The 6538-nt window shown below is 42.2% G+C and overlaps 1 non-coding gene across 1 annotated transcript; it reads right to left on the reverse strand.

The window, feature by feature from the left end:
- Positions 1 to 1020: 1020 nt before the first annotated feature.
- On the reverse strand, positions 1021 to 1092 carry TRNAC-GCA. Its single transcript has one exon. It is a non-coding gene; the product is annotated as a tRNA-Cys (tRNA).
- Between the last annotated feature and the right edge of the window lie 5446 nt (positions 1093 to 6538).

A 6538-nucleotide genomic window follows, 5' to 3' on the forward strand; every position in this document is an offset into this window, starting at 1 on the left:
GAAGTTAGTACTTAGACTAATACTTATCAACTATTATGATAATAATGCTATTAAGAGCATCTTTACATATCAATCTTAGTCTACATTCCCTATTATTCCCTTTATATATATTTTTTCTTTACTTTTTAGAAGCTTCAAGTTTATTTCTATGTCCAAGTTATGATTGGAACTCAGTCACACAATTAAGCTTAAAAATCTCTTCTAAAGACTTGGTGACATCAGAGGTCACACACAGCCTGGGGAGGGGTTATTTACTGATAAAGCCACTGTGTATTTGGTACTTTTAATTGTCATGAGGATCAGAGGATTCATTCATGGTTGTTAGGTAATGGGACCAGCGATGCTAGTTTCAGTTGTTTTGAATTCTGTTTGTTTCAGCTCTGTAAGAATGGATTATTTTTGCTTAGTCTATTTACTGGCAAACAGGAGCTGAGAAAACGGAGATTTAGAAATTGGTTTCAGGACTTAAATGCAACAACTTAGTGTTAGTGATTAGAAAAATTAAGTGGGATACAGCCATTTTACATACAAAATATCAGACTTATCCAACTGTTTTTAGACTTAAAAAAAATGTATGTTCTGTTCTATTTATTATTTTCCCATATTGTGTCTGTGTACTAAATTTTTTTTTTTTTTTTAAAACAAAACTTTTGCTCCTAGTGGTTATAAACAGAACATAGGTGTTAAAAATTGGTTTTTTTTTTTTTTTTTAAAATTTTTCTGTTTAAATCTTCATTGTGGGACTTCCCTTGGGGTCTAGTGGTTAAGACTTTGCGTTCCAATGCAGGAGGTGTGGGTTCGATCCCTGGGTTGGAAGCTAAGATCCCGCATGTCTCATGGCCAAAAAAACCAAGACTTAAAACAGAAGCAATATTGTAACAAACTCAATGAAGTGAAGTTGCTCAGTCAAGTGGGACTCTTTGCAATCCTACGGACTGTATTCCTACCAGGCTCCTTTGTCCATGGAATTCCCCAGGCAAGAGTACTAGAGTGAGTTGCCATTTCCTTCTCCAGGGGATCTTCCCAACCTGGGGATTGAACCCAGGTCTCCTGCATTGCAGGCAGGTGCTTTACCGTCTGAGCCACCAGGGAAGCCCAACAAATTCAACAAAAGCTTTAAAACATGGTCCACATTTAAAAAAAAAAAGTCTTTAAAAGAAACTTCATTGTAACCTCTCTCTGCCCTTAACTGATGGCTGGTTTTAGCCACATGATGTCAAAAGGTAAAGGAAAAGATATTTTCAGTCTACTCCTTCTAAAATAGTCCCTGGTGGAGTTTCTAACTGGCACTTGGTAGCTATAATAACCCTCCTCTTTCAATCATGCTGAGGTCAACGCAGTCCCTTTGAACCGTGGATATGCTTACAGGCATCATCCAAAATAAGGGCTGGTTCTTTTCAATATCATTTAAGAATTCATACCTCTGCTAGGAAGCCAACAGCCCATAAAAGTACTAGGTGAGGAATGTCTCAGGATTTCCCTGCGTCAAGTTAATGAATTAATGTATCTTAACTCTATGAAGTTTCCAAACATGGCAAGTTTGGAAGAGCTGGCTGAAAGTGGTGTAACTACCAGCTAAAGGTTGGCTATACTTAAGTTGTCAAAGAGTCTTTTTTATGAGAGAGACAGAACTAGGTTCTAGTCTGATCCCTGGTACTAGTGAGCGGTAATGACCTGGAAAGTTAACTAACTTCTCTAAGACTTTATTTTCCAATCTGTAGAATGGGTTTGGCCTAGTAGATACCAATGGTTATTTCCACAGTTATTAAGAAAATGTGTTATACTTTCACATCCTGTACTGTGATGTTCTACACAGCAGGGCTACATGAAGTGAGAACCTTACAGTTATTGATTAATAATCAACCTAATTTCATACTTACTTAGAAAAAACATTTTTTTTTCTCTAAAGCTCATCCTATAATAAGATTTTCATGTGCTTTCCTTTTTCTTAAATTAATCTAGCTATATTCCTGAGTACCTTCATATATTAGTGTATTTCTTTACTGGGTTATGAACACTGTAAGTTCAAACACTGCCTATTTCAGAAATATTTACTTGGCCATTGATCCTATCTACCTTCAATGTGAGCATAGATTATCTACTTCTTGGCAAAACAATGGCCCATTCAACCAGGTTAGTTAAAATAGCAACGATAAAATGACTGGCTTACCAATTATTTTTATTTCTCAACTAGTTGTTTTGGTGTGTAAACATACAGCTTGCTCTTTTGTTAGAGATTATGCCAATTTTGGGCAGAAAATGCCAATGTTACGAAGCCATAAAAACACCTATGATGTTCTTGTAAAGGTTGCATAATCTCTCTCTGATTGCACTCTTGCTGATTTCTTGGTAGACTGATCAATCAAATTGGCTGAGAGCTTTTAGCCACACCCCATGTTACTCATCTTGTTTCTAAAAATACTATCTTTGTACTGTGAGCAGTGACCATGTTGTCAAAGCAAGACTGTGTCTTAAAGTGTAACACTCTGAACATCAAGTTCAAGGTTACCAAGTGCTTTGGTCCTCTTGCCTGGAATCTTAAAAAAACAATTTTTTTTAAAAAGTGGTTTTAGGTTCATAGCAAAACTGATAAAGAAGAGACTTCTTGCACACTCTTTGCTCCCACACATCCATACCCCCATCTGTGATCAGGTTTCTCCACCAGAGTCACAGGTTTGTTACAATTGATGATCCTATATGTAGAGATCATAACTATCTAAGGGGCTTCCCAGGTGGCACAGTTGGTAAAGAATCCGCCTGAAATGTAGGAGATGTGGGTTCGATCCCTGGGTCAGGGAGATACCTCAGGAGGAGGAAATGGCAACCCATTCCGGTATTTTTGCCTGGGAAATCCCATGGAAAGAGGAACCTGGCAGACTACAGCCCATGGGTTTGCAGAGTCAGACACGACTGAGCATGCATGAATGCAATTATATATGGGGTTCACCTCTTGGTGTGGTACAGCCTGTGGGTTTGGACAAATGTATAATAATGTGTACCCATCACTAGAGTTTTAGCCAGAGCAGATATTTATTTTTGCCGTGCTGGGTCTTTGTGGCTGTGAGCTGGCTTTCCCTAGTTGGGGCAGTAAATTTTGACGCATAGGCTTCTCATTGCGGTGACCTCTCTTGTGGAGTGCAGGTTCTAGGTGCCGGGGCTTCAGTAGTTGTGACATGTGAGTTTAGCTCCTTGTGGCATGTGGAATCCTCCTGGACCAGAGATCGAACCGGTGTCCCCTTTGTTGGCAAGCAGATTCCCAGTCACTGGACCACAGGGAAGTCCTATCCAGAGAATTACCACTGCACTAGAAACCACCTGTGTTCCACTTCTTCATCCCCTAATCCAACCTTCAACCCGTGGTGATCACTGACCTTTTATAGTGTCTTCACAGTTGTGTCTTTTCCAGGAAGTCCTGCGGTTGGGATCACACTGTACGTAGCCTTTTCAGATTGGCTGCTTTCACGCGGTAATATGCATTTAAGCTTTCCCCATGCTTTTTCATGGCTTAATGGCCCATTTCTTTTTAGTGCTGAATAATACTACATTATCTGGCTGTATCACAGTTTATTATTCACCCTCCAAAGGACATCTCAGTTGCTTCCAAACTTTAGCAAACATGAATAAAGTTGTTATAAATATTCATGTACATGTTTTTGTGTGGACACACGTCTTCATCTCCTTTGCATAAACACCAAGAAGTATGATTACTGGAGAAGACTCTTGAGAGTCCCTTGGACAATGAGGAGATCGAAACAGTCCATCCTAAAGGAAATCAACCCTGAATATTCATCGGAAAGACTGATGCTGAAGCTGAAGCTCCAATACTTTGACCACCTGATGCAAAGAACTGCCTCACTGGAAGAGACCCTGATACTGGGGAAGATTGAAGGCAGAAGGAGAAGGGGATGACAGAGGATGAGACGGTTGGGTGGCATCACTGACTTGATGGACTTGAGTTTGAGCAAGCTCTGGGAGATGGTGAAGGACAGGGAAGCCTGGCGTGCTGCAGTCCACGGGGTCACCAAGAGTCATGTACAACTTAGTGACTGAACGACAGCAACAGTAAGAGTCTGTTGAGTTTTGTGAGAAACCACCAAACTGTCTTCCAAATTTTTCACTCCCACCGGCAGTGTATGAGAGTTCCTACTGTTTCATATCCTTGCCAGCACTTGGAGTTATCCGTGTTTCAGACTGTGGCTCTCCTAGACTATTCAAATTTTAAAAAGGTGACACGGCTGTTAGAAATTTCATGTACAATTTTGGTTGTGTGTCCTTCATGCCAAGAAACAGGTTTGTGCTCTCAAGTTTCTTAAAAAGGATTCTGCAGCAGACACCTCTGACCTTGAGAAAGTTAGTTCAACTTTCTTTGCCTCAGTTTTTCCTCTTTTGGAAAATGGGACCATAACCGTATCTCCTTTATAAGTTCTTGTGAGAGTATGTGTGTGGAACAGTGCTTGGCAGGTATAAGACACAATATGTGCAAGTCACTTCAGTCGTGTCCAACTCATTGCAATGCTATGGACTGTAACCTGCCGGGCTCCTCTATCCATGGAGTCTCCAGGAAAGAATACTGGAGTGGGTTGTCATGCCCTCCTCCAGGGGATCTTCCTGACCCAGGAATCGAACCCTTGTCTCCTGCCTCTGCTACATTGCAGGCAGATTCTTTATCCACTGAGCCACCTGGGAAGGATATATATATATATATACACACACATATATTTTTATATATATTTATATATATATACACACACACACTTATAGCTGACTACTTTGTTGTACAGAAGAAATTAATACACTACTGTAAAGCAATTATACTCCAATTAAAAAATACAGTTCTAAGGAACAGGGCAGGAATATTCTTACCCTCCCCTGAGAGTGGGAAGAGGGACCAAATTTTATTTATTTAAATTGAAGTACAGTCGAGTTACAATGTTGTGATAGTTTCTGCTATACTGCAAAGTGATTCAGTATATGCACATTCTTTTTCAGATTCTTTTCCATTACAGGTTATCACAAATTACTGAATATAGTTCCTGGCGTTACGCAGTAGGACTTTGCCGTTTATCTTCTCCATGGCCGTGTGTACATGTTAACCCCACGCGCCTCGTTAATCCCGTCACCTAGCCTTTCCTTTCGTGACTGAAAGTTGGTTTTCTGTATCTGTGAGTCTGTTTCTGTTTTCTAAGTTCATTTGTATCCTTTTTAAAGATTCCACTTATAAGTGGGGCGGCTCAGTGGTAAAGAATTCACCTGCCATACAGGAGATGTAGGTTTGATCCCTGGCTTGGGAAGATCCCCTGGAGATGGAAATGGCAGCCCACTCCAGTCTTCTTGCCTGGAGAATCCACGGACAGAGGAGCCTCACAGACTACAGTCCGTGGGGTTGTAAAGAGTCAGACACGACTGAAGTGACCCAGCACATACGCGCTTTCTTCCACAAGCAGACTATCCTTCTGCTCTTCTTGTCCGGAGGAATTTTCTCTCCAGTTTCCAGAATTACAGAACCTGAAAATTCATTTTAAACCAGTATTGCCGTAGCAGTACTGTGACTGCGGAAAATAATTTCTTTTTTATTTCTGGACATTTCCTCGGACAGTTAAATACAATTGTGTGTGAGTGTGTTTAACATGTGTGTGCGCTCAGTTGCTCCGTCGTGTCTGACTCTTTGCAACCCCGTGGACTGTAGCCCACCAGGCTCCTCTGTCTGTGGGATTCTCCGGGCAAGAACAGTGGAGTGGATTGCCATTTCCTTCTCCAGGGGATCTTCCTGACCCAGAGATCGAACCTGCATCTCCTGTATCACTTATGTTGGCAGGCCATAAGTCTTTTCCACTGTGCCATCCGAAGCCTCGTGTTAACACAGGGTCACCCAAAGTAAGCTAATGTGTATCTTCATCATTACTCAGGGTCTGGGAGATTTGAAAGCTGGTCTGTGCAAACTGCAACAACTCCCACATAGAGAGGCCGTGCAGAGGGGTCTGCGGAGGTCTGCTCGGCGAGGTTCAGTAAGGTGACCACACACAGGGGGCCGGAAAGACTGAATGGGCTTCCCCGCCTGGGTCTTGCAGCTTAGCATTGGACTCCGCTTCCCCATAAGGCTTTCCTCCCCAGGCCGCAGCAACTCCCCGCATCTGAGCATTGCTTCCAATTCATCTCCTCCCCCTCTTCTTCCCTTCTGAAAGCGTCAGCCACACCTGTAGACTCCACGCCACAGCACACCAGACAGATCCTTCTGGAAGGGTCTGTCCAACCTACTTACTACAGGTTGAAGGCATCTAAGCATCTCTCTTTTTGGAGCTGCACCCAGGGAGCATGTGGGATCCTTGTTCCTTGACCAGGGATTGAACCCATGCCCCCTGCATTGGAAGAGCAGAATCAACCACTGGAGGGCCAGGGAATTCGCCTCATCTGGATGCACTTCTACAAGTGATTTTTGACTATACCCTGCCGCCTTCTATTCTCCACTCCTTTTGAACCTTTTCTGCATGGAGCAGCCAGGGTGATCATTTTAATGGGCTTGAAGCCTTCCAGTGGCTTC

The sequence above is a fragment of the Cervus canadensis genome, chromosome 27 (genome assembly GCF_019320065.1).
Source record: "Cervus canadensis isolate Bull #8, Minnesota chromosome 27, ASM1932006v1, whole genome shotgun sequence".
Classification (NCBI taxonomy): Eukaryota; Metazoa; Chordata; class Mammalia; order Artiodactyla; family Cervidae; genus Cervus; species Cervus canadensis.